We start from the raw sequence: 15,375 nt of genomic DNA, 5'->3' as shown, positions 1-15,375 counted from the left end.
TCTGTAATACAAATACATATATCACATCACATTGCCGATGTAACGTTGCTTCAAAATCGTGAAGCAGCGTTCTATTTGGTCAACAGGAGGCGCTTTTTATGTGAGCGCTCTGCGCGAGACCGTAGGAGGCAAATGATCGAATCGCGAGGGGTTTCATTGTACTAGTAGGTAGGCAAGACGTACGGCAGTCAACTCAACCGGGATGTCAGATACCCCGCACCCATATCCTATCTGTATACCGGAGGCGGGTAAGAGGAAGGAATCGTTCGTTTGAAACCACTGCTCAGGAAGCTACACGCTTCCGAACTCGTGTTGAATCTAAAGGGAAGTCAAGGACATTTCACTACATGGCTTTTTTCGTCGGTGTCATAACTTAACGCCAGATTTTTTATTTTTTTGTCAGTTAAAGCTGAAGGCGAACGTTATTTTGAAAACAAGACGAGATGTGATGCATCTATCTGCAGTGCTCGGGATGCCGATTAACCCAACACACACTTTACATGAAGTCATTTTATTATCAAACAGCGTCGAGGCGACGTAAAACAATCGGTCTCGATTGATTGGAGGGTACATTGTAACAGCAGCTGGCATTGAGTGCCACTATTTTGCTCCATGCCTTCTGGAAAGTGAAGAATCCTCACTCACTCGTGACCCTAACCACAGATCAACGGCCAATAAACTTGATTTTGGGTGAGTGCTGCAGTAACCTAAACAAACTCTGCATCAGAGTTGTTTGTACCGCAAACGAGTTGTTTTCTGCATAGAGCAGGTTGCTGTGTGATGAGTATCGCAAACCATCAATTTGTGATTACCATGCCGTGATGTTGCTAGGAAACTGACTTGACAGTGGAAAAATGGTGGAAGGTTTACTTTGGGTTACAAACGTCTGACGTTGTTATACGTTTGTCTATTGGGCATATTGTGAATTAATTGTGACACGGGGAGGTGATCGATATTGTTGGTCTTAATGCGGATAAATTACACCTTGTCAACCCACTTTAATTTACTTGCTAATACTTCCTTTAGATGATGTAACACGGGATCCAGCAGTCAACAAATGATTGTTCTATCTTTATTGGACGATTGAGGTTCTAATGTATCTAGGATGCTGTGCTAAGTCACTTCCATCACAACACAATGTAAACATGATGCAGTAGCCTAACTATTATACACCGACATTACACATTACGTGTAATAAGGAGAACAAGGAGAATAAGGAGACATAAGGAGAACAATTTCTTTTTTGCGTGATCTTACGTGTGTAAGTTTGTCAGTAGGAACCTGCTTAGTTGAACCTTACATTGCTGATGGGTGAATGCTTTTTAAATGCACCAGAAGAAAGAGAACTAGCCTGCCATACACGTTTGCTACGTGGGGTTGTAGCTACATAGGCTATTTATAATAGACTGAGTTCAAATGTATCTTTTTTTATGATTAGCATCACGGGTTTCAAGACAGTTTTGACGTTTGTTTGTTACATGTAATTTGATTACGTGTGTGAAGGCTGCTGGGCCGTTAGCCCGACGCCACGAGATCCCCGCACTATGTATCTATCTTTACACAGCTGTCAGTTTGGTTTGATCATGTGTCCATGAGTACTGAGATGTTCTGCAAGGCCTGTCCACAAGGCTTGGATGAGTCAGCCAGCTGTGCCGCTGACAGGGGCTGGGCTCGCGCTGCCAGATGGTGGCTGTGCTCTGGAAACAGGCTCTGAATGCATTCACGCCGCGCTACAGGTTCCACCAGTGACACTATTCTCGGTGAAACACGGTGGAGGAGGACAAACGACCTGTGCCCAGAGTGTGTGGGGTGGTTTGAACCCTATCTGCTCAAAAGTCTTTATAAGGACCTGTTATAACCTGTTTTTTTCTTGTTAGTAAAAAAGTGTAATTGCTATAACTTCACCATATGGGAAACCTATTGATTTTAGATGTGTTTTTCTTGCTTTGGAAAGTCGTTAACTATCTTAACTGCTTTTCTGATCAGACAGCATCGTTAATGTAGGTCTCAGCAGACGTGTGGGGACTTGAATGCTATGCACGCGAGGTAAGGTCTCCTGAATATTGTGCAATGCGCGCATATTTGCAAAACTCAGCAGAAAATAGTTTCCAGGAGAAGATAAGGAAACTCTCAAGCTTTCATCCACGAAATTGAAGAGTAGACTTGAAGAATTGAGATCACATGCATTGATGCACAACTTGAATTAGGCGTAGTAGTGATCACTCTTGACTTAAGGTTCTCCAGCGTTGTAATAGCTGACTGTATACTGTCATACAATGACAGCTTCTTTTTTCTCTCTGTCTAACAAAGCATGCAACAAAAAATACTTAATGACTCACAGGACATGAGGAAACACTCTTGTGTGTCAGAGGAAACTGCTCCTTCCACAAATACACTTAGCTGTGAGGACTGTGTGTTCCTCCAGGGCCACAGTGGTGATGCTGAAGGGCCAAGACGCACCCTTACAACAGTCAAGATCATCACTAAGACTTAGTGGATCCCCCAGAGCCCCTCTCACAGTCAGCAGCTGGGAGCCGAGGGAAACGGGCCTCGGGAGTCACAAGGCACTGGGAGAATATCAGTCTGTAGTTTGCAGTTATGGAAAATTAACCTTTTTGAAGTCGCTCTTGTCTCCTCCGCGGTCTCCCCCCCCCCCCTCCCTGACGTGTTTAAACATCCCAGTTTAGAAGAGATTTTCAGAGAGGTTTCTACACTTTCTGTTCTCTTCCTGCTGGAGGTAGGGAAGGTGGGTCTCTGTCTCTCTCTCTGCCACCTGCCTGTGACAGGAGGTAGCCTCTTCCAGCTGAATCTGGTGAGGAGGAGATGACAGGAACCACACCCCCTGCGCTGCTGCATTTCCCCTGTCTACATATCACGTCAGATCCTCATCTCTCTCAGGAAGAACAAGCTGGACATTCTTTCACTACCTCTGACGGTCAGACCCTACAACGGAACATTCCGTGTGTTTGTAGCACAAGCGTGTGTGTGTGTGTGTGTGTTCTAAGGAGTCCCTCCATTTAGACAAAACTATTGTTGTTCCATTTCCTCTCATCTTAGCTGGCCAAACCCAGCCCCTCCCAGGTGGAGACAGTTCTGTCAATCCAAAACATTTACATTTCCCCTTTAAGGCCAACTTTGACTGCCTGTGCTTGCAGAGCATGTTCTGAAGTCTTTTGTACTTTGAATGTTTTGTGCTTTCTTATTGTTTGGCCAACCTGTATATCCTTGCCACGCAAAGGGCTATCTTTGGGGAGAATGTTATGACAAAATGACGCATAACTTAATCATTGTAATGTGTTTTCTTTGTGTTGAGAAAAGAGAGGCAGCTGTGTCGTCTGGTAGGGTGACGCTGGAGAGCAGAGAGAGGCCTGAGAGCTCTCTGGTGTCTCATGAATCCAGTAACAACCTGGGGTTAGGTTAGGGAACGTTTGTGTGTGTGTGTGTGTGTGTGAGAGAGAGTGAAAGAGATTGAGAGAAGCGCTGAGTGCTGAAAGCTCATCAGGTCTTTTTCGTTTTCTCTCTCTGAGGATCAGAGAGGAAGTGGATGTTTACTACCCCACCGTCAAACGAAAGTGTGGATGTGTCACTCGCCAGTCAGAGACCAAATGTTACTGACTAACGAGCTCGAAAAGCCACCGGTCGCCATGGACACTCATGCTTCACTTCTGAATCAACGCAATTCAAATTCAGAAGCGTAGAACGGCGAGATGGTTCACGGCCTAGGGAATGACTGCGACCCCCCCCCCCCCCCCCACCTTTTCATATCTGTGCTGACGTTTGAACGATGCTGCCATTGCCCGAGCGCTTTCTGTTCTAGCGGTAGATTGATGCCGCCTAATTCATTTAGATCTCCCACTCGACTGTCAGAAACACCCATGACGGAGCCTCTGCATCAGTTGCATAATCAACTTTGAGTTCAGAAAACAAAACACAACGTACTTCCTGTCAGTTTCGATTTTTGGAAACCTTTGCGGCTGTCTGGTGCAATTATTGTTCCTTTTACAGCAGCTTGGTTTGAACAGATAAGATACTGTGATATCAACAGTATGTGCTGGGAGATTAGAGGATAATGAGTATGGAAGTGAATATCGGTGGGTGCAGAGCCAACATGTATTTAGCTGCTGTTTTGGAAACCTGCTTGTGAATGCAACAGTAGTTTTATTGTGTGACAACATTTTAAAAGCTGCTGATGACCTTTTAAAGTGACCCACATCAGTAAATGTTGTATCCTGTGTGTGTGTGTGTGTGTGTGTGTGTGTGTGCGCACGCGTGCGAGACAACATGACCTTGGGTGCCTCAAATTCCTCCAGTGTGTTTATCGTGTAGACGTGTGGAATTTCAGTATCTCTGTATAGACGCTGCCTGAGACCTCTCATTTCACTCTCTACTGTCTCTCTCTGTCTCTCTCTGTCTCTCTCTGTCTCTCTCTGTCTCTGTCCGTCTCTGTCTGTCTCTGTCCGTCTCTGTCTGTCTCTGTCTGTCTCTGTCCGTCTCTCTCTGTCTCTCTCTGTCTCTCTCCGTCTCTCTCCGTCTCTCTCCGTCTCTCTCCGTCTCTCTCCGTCTCTCTCTCTCTCTCTCTGTCTCTCTCTGTCTCTCTCTCTCTCTCTCTGTCTCTCTCTGTCTCTCTCTGTCTCTGTCTGTCTCTGTCTGTCTCTCTCTGTCTCTCTCTGTCTCTCTCTGTCTCTGTCCGTCTCTGTCCGTCTCTGTCCGTCTCTGTCCGTCTCTGTCCGTCTCTCTCTGTCTCTCTCTGTCTCTCTCTGTCTCTCTCTGTCCGTCTCTGTCCGTCTCTGTCCGTCTCTCTCCGTCTCTCTCCGTCTCTGTCCGTCTCTCTCTCTCACACGCACACACACACCCACACACACCCTATCCATCCCCCACACACAAACATACACACACCCTCACACACTTGGCCTCTCCTCTGTATTATTGTTTATGGGTCGGTCAGCTGACGAGATGGCCTGGATACCGTGTGAGCTAGGTGGGGGGGGGGGTGCTGTTGGACAGAGACTCAGTAGGACCTCTGGCTCACCTTCCAGACAGCTCCTGCAGCCGTGTCCATTTGCTGCCATGGACACGAGGTCAGATCCATGGCTCCCCGGGCTCCCGTCTGATTGGTTAATGAGATGACGAGGCTGGTCAGCGGCCCGGGCTTCTGTGATGTCACGCGAGCTTTCCTCGCGACTCTGAGGCAGTCTGGGAGGCAGTCTGGGACGTGATTTGATTACGAGGCTGTTAACCGAATCTTTCCTATCCCATATTTGGCTTTTGGGGTTTGTAATATCGTCTTGACGATATGAATGGACACGTGCTCTACACCTCCTCCCCCCCTCCCTCCATTCCCCCGCCCCTCCTCTGCACTGGTCACCCTGAGCAGGTGTTGTTGATGCTGAGAGGGACCACAGCGGCGTGAAGGCCCGGCCCTCGTCCCAGAGGTGCCAGCTGAACGGCTCCGCTCTGCTGGAGCCTCCCACCGAGGCTCTGCCCAGACAGGAAACAGGAACAGGAAGTGAGTGCGTCCTCATTCGTGAGGCTGTTGAGGGTTGTCGGCGTGGAAACGAGGACACTTGATTTAGTCGCTGGCCGTGCACCTTTTAGTGGCTGGGGAAAAAAAATGCCTTTACGTCATCGTACAGGCTGAACCAAGAGCTTTGTGTCTTCATTCTCTTTCGTCATGGGCATAATAACAGAAATTACCAGCAATGAAAATGCCTGATCCCTGCATTTCTGTCTTGGGTGGTAAACGAAACGTGCTAACCCTCTGTTGATGGTTAACAGGCAAATCTAATCTGCACGTGTTACGGTCTGCTTTAGAACTAGTCATGTTAAAAGGGCTGTCAGCCACCTCCTGCTGCATGTCTGTGTGTGTGTGTGTGTGTGTGTGTCTGTGTGTGCAGTAGGTCCTCTTCATAAAAGGTCTGTGCTGTGTGTGTGTTCAGTAGGCCCTAAGTGTGTGTGTGTCTGGTGAGGAGTGTGTCTTCCTTCCGGTTGATGTGAGTGGCGTGTGGATATTGCCGTCACGTGTGTGTTTGCATGTTTCTCCCGTGTAGCGTGTTTCCTCTTGTGGTCTCTGGCGCCTGTTGACACGCCCCGCCGCTCGACAATCACGGGAAACGCAAAGCGACAGGGCTGCTTCTCGTGTCTTCACCCGTGTCTTCCTCGTTCTTTTCTTTTCCTTCGACTACAGACACCCGACTTTTCCATCTCTGAAAATAACCCTCACCACTCCTCCCTCCTCCTCTCGCTCTGACACTCACCACTTATCCCTCCCTCCCCCCTGAGTGTGTGCTGCTGTTGGAAGTCTCTTTACATTATCCTCTCTCCCGTCCAGAGGCTAGTGGATGTCACTCTGCATAGGCTGAGAACCCCTCTGGCCTGCTCCATTCAGACTTCTGAATACCGAGCAAGCTCCTTGTCCCTGCACCCCCCCCCCCCCTCCCTCTCCTGCCCCCACCCCCAAGATGAGACAGGCAGGCTGGGTTGGCTTCCTGCGTCGTTGCTTGCATGATTAAATAGCTTCAAGTGTTTAATGCAGAGTCCTAACAGAGAGTTGAAGTGACCTGGGAGTTCAGAGGCGACAGTATGGTCTGGGTGATGGGAACCCTTGGAAAGGGCCTTTTATGGTCATAGGGATGGCACCAGTGTGTGGTCATACTGTCGGGCTCCTCTGGTTTGCCGGGGTGGAGGTGATTCTTGTAGAGAACAAAGAAGTACTTCAGACCTGGAGCAGCACGGAGACACGACTGTCATCTTCTGTGTTGGGGAGTTGGATATTTCTGCAAACCAAATGTATTTGTGGCCTGCACGGTGATAAACTGGGAAGTACAGGCCCAATAATGGGCAACAGATCCATCATGAATATATGTACACAGTATATTAATATATATAGTATATCTTGCACAGTGTGTGTATATATTAGTTTTATATCTATATATTTTATTTATTTATGGATATGGAAATATTTGTATCCAAGAAAATATAGATAATATACTCTGTTATTATCCTGAATTGCCTCTAGTTTCCTTGACATAAAGTCCACCATAGTGAGAACTGAACGGATGTGTGAGACGGTGTGTAGAAAAACGAGAGACGCATCAGTTTGGAGTTGGACTCCTGTGTTTGGTTCAGGGACGTGGACTCCTGTGTTTGGTTCAGGGACGTGGACTCCTGTGTTTGGTTCAGGGACGTGGACTCCTGGATGAGTTCCCTCCAAGGGATGAGGGTGTTTGTTGTTACGTAACCAGGCTGTGGTGGTTACAGGCTGCCGGGCTGCTGAGTGGCGCTGGTGCCACGGCGACAGCTCTGTGACCACGGCGACAGCTCTGTGACCACGGTGACAGAGCTGGGTTTAGCAGGAGCGCTGGTGCCACGGCGACAGAGCAGGGTTTAGCAGGAGCGCTGGTGCCACGGCGACAGAGCTGGGTTTAGCAGGAGCGCTGGTGCCACGGTGACAGAGCTGGGTTCAGCAGGAGCGCTGGTGCCACGGCGACAGAGCTGGGTTTAGCAGGAGTGCTGGTGCCACGGCGACAGAGCTGGGTTTAGCAGCAGCGCTGGTGCACCTGTGGACGAGCCTGGAGCTGAAATCCCTCCGTCCCAGAGCAGATTTACTCCAGTCATTTCACAATGAGCAGGTTAAAGAAGTTACGCTGCCCCCTCTCTCTCCCCCCCTCCCTCCTCCTCCTCTCTATAAATAACCCAGCACCCTTTCTCCATCCATCCCTCCCTCCATCTTTTCATCCATCCCTTCCCCCCCCCCCCCCCTTTCCAATGATAGGCAATACGTCACTGCATGTCACTTCTGTCTTCTTGATCCGGTCCTCTTTTGTCTCTCTCTCTGTCTCTCTCTCTTGTATCTCTCTCTCGCTCTCCTGTTGCAAGCTTTTTTCTTCTTCCTGGCGCTGCGTCTCCTCCTTTCTCTTTCCGTCGCTCTACCCTCCTCCATCCTCACTGCGCACTCTCCCATCTATTTTCTCCCTGTTTTTTCCAGAGCGGCGTTAAATAGAGCAGCAGCGCTTCTCTGGAGCCTGGCAGTTGGAGCTTGAAGCTTCCCACTCACTGCTGGGACGTTCGACCGCACAACTGTGGGAGTAGCACGTATATACAGGCAGAGAAAGTGCTGAATAGATTTTTTGGGGGGTGTTTGTGCTGTGCTTACCTGATGGTGTGTGGTACTGTGTTGGAGTTCTGATTCTCTCTCTCTCTCTCTCTCTCTCTCTCTCTCTCTCTCTCTCTCTCTCTCTCTCTCTCTCTCTCTCTCTCTCTCTCTCTCTCTCTCTCTCTCTCTCTCTGTCTCTCTACCCTCTCTCTGTGTGTGTGTCTCTCTCTCTCTCCCCCTCTGCCCCGCACCCCCCACGTTGATGATTAGAGCAGGGTCTGTAACCAGTCCAACCACAGTGTCTGACATGCCCTGTTTCACAAGAACAGGCCAGGTGTCTCTGTCTGACTGTCCTTCGAGGGCTCTACATGGAAATGAATGCTACATTAAAAGTGAGCCACATTTGGTTGAGAAACCCACAGATGTCTTTCAGCTGTAGTCTGATGCGGAATGCGACACAAAAGCTCATTTCTGTCTCGTTTCCTTTTGAAGGACATGCAGTGACCCCAGGATGGAGGGAGTTGTCACATGCAGGTGTGTTTAGTTTTTCTTTGACAGTTGAAGCCCGTTTTTGTGGTTTTGCATAAAGGAGTCTTTGACAAGGAAACGTTTTGTGAGTTCTCAGAGCCCGTTGGCTAACACCATAGACTTTAAAAAATACTTTGTTGGCAGAGATGAAAGCATCTGTTAGTCAAACCAAGAGCCATGAAACAAAGGGAACTCCTGAATCATCCCATAGATACAAAGCTGATATTATAGGAATATTGAAATGGCAGGAGAAATGCGGGAGAGGGGGGGGGGGGGGGGGGAGAGAGAGAGAGGTAGACACAGGGAGACAGAGGGAGAGAAGGGGGAAGAGACAGAGAGAGACAGAGGGAGACAGAGGGAGACAGAGGGAGACAGAGGGAGACAGAGGGACACAGAGGGACACAGAGGGACACAGAGGGACACAGAGGGAGACAGAGGGAGACAGAGGGAGACAGAGAGAGAGAAGGGGGAATAGAGAGATGCGCTCTGGTAGTCTCCACTTCGCTCGTCACATTGACTTCATCCCCGCAGCCAATTATGGCAGGGCCTTCTATGTCTCCATGGTAACCTCCTGTTGCAGCAGTGACGGAGAGGGTGTAGGGGGGCTCAATGAAGAGAGGAGAAATACTTCCCGCCCCTAAACAAATTGCCGGCCTTGCGTGTTTCAAACAGACAAACCTGTTTGATTCGTGTCTCGCCCTCCTGCTCGGTTTCTGGATTATTAGGCATGGTCAATTATCATGTTTCTAATCAGAGCACTAATCAGAACAGCAGTGTTTAAAAACAAACTGGGACTGCTCCAGTCATGCGAGCGTTGAATACCTGAGATTTCTGAGGCAGTTCACACAAATCAAGTCATGAGTCTCGTCGGAAATTCCTTTTGAAGTGACTGAATGATTGTTTAAAGCTTAAAAAATGTTGTTTGTCCTGGGAGAATCTGTGTGTCTGCTTGTTGTCCAGTAAATCAGAGATGACTTCCTTCTGATGAGGCATGTGTGTGTGTAGTCTGTTGTGTGCTTATGGCATTGTTTTCGATGAAAGTAGCTCCTTATTAGTCCACGGTTCATAAAGGGCTCCTAAAACAGGGAACTAAATGTAGTTTTTATCTCACCTCGTCACTTAGAGAATGAATCATTGTGGAATGTACACATTGGGGGTCACTTTACCTCATCTTAAAGTTTTGTGTTGATTGAAAGTGACAGTTTGGGCCGTCGATCTCCTCCGGGCAGAGTGCTGGACAGCACGGACCCGGGAACCAGGCCGGACCCCAGGAAGCAGGGAAGGTGTCTTAGCTGAAAACAGCGGCCCGCTGCAGACAGTGTTATCTGTTCTCGTTAAAGGGGCCTGGCGCCGTGTTGTGCGCTAGGTTTAATTCTGAGCTTTTGTGCTTGTCGCTGTGTAAACGTATGACGGCATTTGGGGTGTGAACTGACGCACGCGGTACCTTGTTTAATTTCTTCATTCTTTACTGCTGAGACAGTTAAGCCGTCTTAGGTCAGAATGAACCCAGAACTGCACAGAGTGCTTTTGCATATCTGTGAAATACAACGTAGAAACAAGGAAGGAGAGCATGGATTGTGGGCATCGCAGATGATCTTTTGTTCGTTCACAAATGCACGGCTTCAGAGACATTCGTTACTTGAGCTGAACATTAATGTCGAGATTCGACGTTCTCTCATACAAAACTCCAGGGCTCCATTCTTGCTCACTCCTACATCTTAGTGTTGCGCTTTTTCTCCCTGTGAACGTGGGTCGTTTTTAGATTCGCTAGTCAGGAGGAGGAGGAGGAGGAGGTTGAACTTGAAGGAGATGAAGGGTGCGTGGTATTTTTAGCTATCCTCGTAGCAGAATGATGGGTAGAGAAGAGGGCCAGGTGGTGTGCCCGTCCTCGGGTCAGGGGGAGCCGGGCACTGGACAGGCTCATGTCGCATCGGGTCACGGGAGACTGCTCCTGTGAGGCAAAGGACTGTCAACCCGGAATAGATCAACTAGTCGCTGGCATAACAACCCATTCTCTTTGGCAGTTAGGGGTGGGTGTTTGTTTGATTGGTGAGTGTCAGGATTCACCTGCTGGCGGCTCAGTCTCCAACACAGCCTTGTCCAGATGACTGTATTGTTTTAAGCCCTTTGACATTTTAACAGGATAGAAGGATAAGCCAATCATAGCTTATCGCCCCGCGCTGGACTGTGTTTGTAGTGGTTGCCATAGCCGGAGTTGCAAGGTCCAGGCGACAACGTCGGGAAAGTGATATGTGGTATTTTGGGCAGTCCGGAGCCTAGCTGGTTTTCCACTGGTGTTCAGTGAGGTCTTACTAGGAAGGAAACCCCTCACCCGCTCTCCCCCTCCTTCTCCTCTCCCCAATCCCTTCCTCCCCCTTTCCCCCACCTCTGCCCTCACCCCACGCCCCCTCTCTCTCTCCCTCCTCTCCCCTTCTCTCTCTTCTCTTCTCTCTCCCCTCCTCTCCGTCCTCTCTCCTCCTCTCCCCTCCTCTCCGTCCTCTCCCCTCCTCTCTCCGTCTCTCCCCTCCTCTCTCCTCTCCCCTCTGCTCTCCCTCCTCCCTCCTCTCCCCTCCTCTCCCCTCTTTTCCCTCCTCCTTCCTCTCCCTTCTTCTCTCCTCTCTCCCTCCTCTCTCTCCTCTCTCCCTCCTCTCCCTTCTTCTCTCCTCTCCCCTCCTCTCCCTCCTCTGGCCTCTTGAGGAAACGCCTCCAGTGATTGGACACCGTCTCTCCCAGGAATCCAGCCTACCGCCTGACGTCGCTGTGACGACTGCCAGCACCAGTTGTTCCCTTCTGGTCCTTCTTACAGCCTGTTTGTTATTTTTGTGTGTGTGTGTGGTGTGGTGTGTGTTTACATACAGTACACGTTGGGCATGTTGTAAAGTGTCTTGAGTATGCCAAGACAGATTGGAGGTCAAGGGCAAGACCGTTTAGTTTCGATTTGAGCGAGTTCTGCTCACAACCTTACCGACTGTTGCTGTGATAAAGTACCTCAGAGATCCTATCTTAAGTGAAGCTAATAGGCCTACATAATCCGTGCTTAGCCATGGCAGAGTGTTACAGCTTTGCCCAGTGAGTGTGTGTGTGTGTGTGTGTGTGTTCAGAGCTGGACCCAGCTGTTGGATTTGGAGACGTTGGTGCGTTCACAGATCCTGTCCTGCTGGTTTACATGATGCTGTGAATCCTGTCATTCAGGGCTTTCTGCAGCTTTGCTTTGTTGAGCTGCCTTAAAACTATGCACCAAAGGGCTTGTAGAGAGAGAGAGCAGGACACGACCATCCTACAACCCTTTCAGAAGGAATGTGTTCTGTAGTTCTGAAGTCTAGCTGCCCCTGCCTAGCTGCCCCAGGCTAGCTGCCCCAGGCTAGCTGCCCCAGGCTAGCTGCCCCAGGCTAGCTGCCCCAGGCTAGCTGCCCCTGCCTAGCTGCCCCAGGCTAGCTGCCCCTGCTCGTTGTTTCTGCGTCTGGGTGTGGAGACCGGTTCTGTGTCCGAGTGGGTCACAGGTGGAAACACATCTTGCGGGCTGTTCTCTATCTGTCAACGTCTCTGTCTCTTTCGATTTCTCACTCACTCGCACATTCTCTCTCAATCTCTCTCCATCTCTTTCTGTGTTGCTAAATTTTGCACTCACACACACTGTCTCTCTTACTTATATGAACTCACGCACATACAGCAGAGGTGAGGCTAAAAGCTAACTGTGGAAAACAGCGCACAGACACTCAGCCCAGGACAACGTCTTAAGTGCAGCTAGATTGATGGACCACTATTGGTGCACGTACTTTGGAAGATCTGTCTCTGAGATGACAGTGACATGTCTGTGGTACCTCCAGCATGAGCGCTCCTGTCAGGCCTTGCAGCAGCTCCAGGGCTGCTGTGTTCCCGGCTCTGGGCTGGGAGTGCTGCAGTTGCGTCACCACCCAGGGGGTAGCAAAGACTGTATTTTTAGAAAGGAAACGCTCATATTCTCAGAACGCAGAGCAAACGCTCTGCTTGCGTGTGCTTGGATTATTGTGGCCGGGCTATTTTTATACTCTACGTGCGTGAGTGTGTTTTCTAGGGTGAGCATAGGACTGTTGTTTTCCACATCAGAGATTTCTGGTGGGTTGTGTGAAGCCTCGTTCTGTTCAGGGAACTCTGGAAAAAGTCTGCCCACACCAAACCAGAGCACAGAGTTATTAGAGTTGTGAAATCCTCCTGCGGATGGTTAGATGTGCCAAAATGTCTCTTTCCTCAACAACAATAGTCCCTCCAAACCTCCAGCCTCTCCCTGTTGAACCTCCAGCCTCTCCTTGTTGAACAACAGGACAGGAAGTCCTAGGCTGTCTTCCAGGAGGCTCTGAAGGAAGTGCAATCAGACGTAGAACTGACACACCCAGAGAACGACACACACACACACACACACACACACACACACACACACACACACACACACACACACACACACACAGGAACGCCGGCTACCGACAGAAGAGGGGAAGGGAGCAACAAAGCGGCGGACAGACATCCATCTCTCTCTCAGTCTCTCTCTCTCTCAGTCTCTCTGTCTCTCTCTCTCTCTCTCCGTCTCTCTGGGCACCCGAGAGACTCGTCCGGGAGAGGCGGGGATGACGCCTGCCTGCGTCGGCACAATTCTTTTCTGCCGAGTCATCGCCCCCTCGCAGCCTCTCCTCTAGCCTCTCCTCTAGCCTCTCCTCCAGCCTCTCCTCCTTGGCTCCGGGGCTGAGCTGTAACGAAGCGCTGCTCTCCAGGCACGCGACGCACGCCCGCTCCTTCCAACCGCGGAGGAATGCGGACGTGCGGAAGGGGGAGGACCGGGATGCCGGCAGCGTCTGCAGGCGGGTCGGCCCGTGACTCGGTTGGCGGTGTGCCCGTCATCTGGGGGTGTGTGTGTGTGTGTGTGTGTGTGAGAGGGCCACTGGACTGTGGCGTTGTGCGTTGTGTGTTGGTTCACCCAAGCTTAACGACGCCTAGCGTTCCCAGGAAATCTTGGAGATTATTTGAAGACCCTGTGTTCCCCCAGCGTTGGTTCACCTCACCCATCCCCTCTCTCCCCTTTGTCGCAGATCTTCTCACAGTGGCTGATCTGGCCTCTTCAGGCTGCAGCTCCACACTGTACGTGTCACTCAAGAGACTCCACAATGCTGAGGCCTCACTTAGGGTTAGAGCCCTCAGCCCCCTTCTCTCAGTCACTCGCACATTCTCTCTCCATCTCTTTCTGTGTTGCCAAATTTTGCACTCACACACTCTGTCTCTCTCTCTCTCTCTCTCTCTCTCTCTCTCTCTCTCTCTCTGTTTCTCTTTCTCTCTCTCTATCTCTCTGTATCTCTCTCTGTTTCACTCTCTCGGTTTCTCTATCTCTGTTTCTCTCTTTCTTTCTCTCTCTATCTCTGTTTCTCTTTCCCTCCCTCTCTCTCTCGGAATGATCACAACACGCGCAGCTCAGCCCAAGGTCTCCTGGTCCTTCTGAGAATGATGTCATTCAGGAGGAAAGTCTCACGTTTCTGTGGTGTGTGTGTGTTCTGTAAGTTGTGGTGCAGAGTGTGTGTGTGTTGGTAGTTGAATCCTCTCCTGTTGTCTACTAAATGGCTGAAGGAGTTTGTTTGCCATGAACTCTCTGTTTCTCACCCTACTTGTATCATATTCCGGCTGCAGTCCTGTGACCCAAAAGGGGGGGGGGGGGCAAAACTATTGAATAACATTGCATCATGCGCACAGCGTGTCACATCAGGCTGCGTGTGACTGTCTCATGCCAGCTTACTGTAAGTAGGTTTGAAGGAGGGCAGCAATAACGAGAAGCCCCCAGCCTCCTCTGCAGGCCTGGGTAGCTAGCCTACTTCTATCTCTGCGTTTCCCAGGAGTGGGGTTATTTTGAGCAGGGCATGATGTTCCGCTCTGCTTCTGTGGACGTTCCTCCGGAGCAGGCTGCGTATTGTACAGGACCTGAAAACAAAGGAAGGGAAGGAGGAGGTGGGGGGGGGGGGGTTACTATGCCCTTTGTTAGGTGTGACTGACACGTGGAGGTAGAGGAGGTGAAGGAGGAGGAGTGAGAGGGGGATGAGGTGGAGGTCCTGCCTTCCTACTGTACCTCACGTCTCCCTCATCACACATCAACGTGGATCAGCCTGACGCGTCTGTCTCCAGGGCTGTGGAGGGCGTTCATCACCAGGCCTGACCCCAGGATAGTGGAGGGGTGTGGTGGATCATTCAGCTGACCTCCCCCACACTCCTCTCCCCTCTCCAAAGCTGGCCTTTGTTCCATACTCGAGTGACGCAGTGGGAATATTAGTGGGATTAAACGTAATTTCAGATGGCGGCAAGCCAGAGAGGGGATACAGTTGCTACGGGGACAGGGGAGGGGTGGGTGGGGGGGTTACGCAATGCCGGGACAACCACTAGTGGACGACCACAGCAGGCTCGGGGGCTACAGTAAAACACTGCCCCCCTCTGTCCTTGACCCCCTCCTCCACCCTGGAAACTCTGCCTTTTATTGGGGTCTGACTGACACTGTCCAGACTGAGTCATAGTTATTATTAGACACAGTATACATTATTTAGGCCTCTAACAGTGGAGTTGGGATACGGTTCTCTGAGCGCCCTGGTCTCTGGCGTCCCAGATGAGCGTCCAGCAGCCTGCTCTCTCCTCCAGCCTGCTCTCTCCTCCAGGCTGCTCTCTCCTCCAGGCTGCTCTCTCCTCCAGGCTGCTCTCTCCTCCAGCCTGCTCTCTCCTCCAGCCTGCTCTCTCCTCCAAGCTGTTCAGTC

The 15,375-nt window shown here is 50.4% G+C and overlaps 1 protein-coding gene across 4 annotated transcripts in view; it reads left to right on the top strand.

The window, feature by feature from the left end:
• Positions 1 to 117: 117 nt before the first annotated feature.
• Positions 118 to 15,375, top strand: part of LOC124464801 (membrane-associated phosphatidylinositol transfer protein 2) — a 45,218-nt gene continuing 29,960 nt past the window's right edge. For 3 of the 4 annotated variants that reach the window (XM_047016658.1, XM_047016656.1, XM_047016660.1), the window contains exon 1: positions 118 to 690. The gene's annotated coding sequence lies outside the window, so the exon portion shown is untranslated. The remainder of the gene's footprint in view (positions 691 to 15,375) is intronic. The other variant, XM_047016657.1, reaches the window with a different exon arrangement.

Source organism: Hypomesus transpacificus, unplaced genomic scaffold (genome assembly GCF_021917145.1).
Source record: "Hypomesus transpacificus isolate Combined female unplaced genomic scaffold, fHypTra1 scaffold_42, whole genome shotgun sequence".
NCBI classification, from domain to species: Eukaryota; Metazoa; Chordata; class Actinopteri; order Osmeriformes; family Osmeridae; genus Hypomesus; species Hypomesus transpacificus.
Note: the sequence above shows the minus strand (reverse complement) of the source record. Positions and strands in the feature narration are given on the sequence as shown.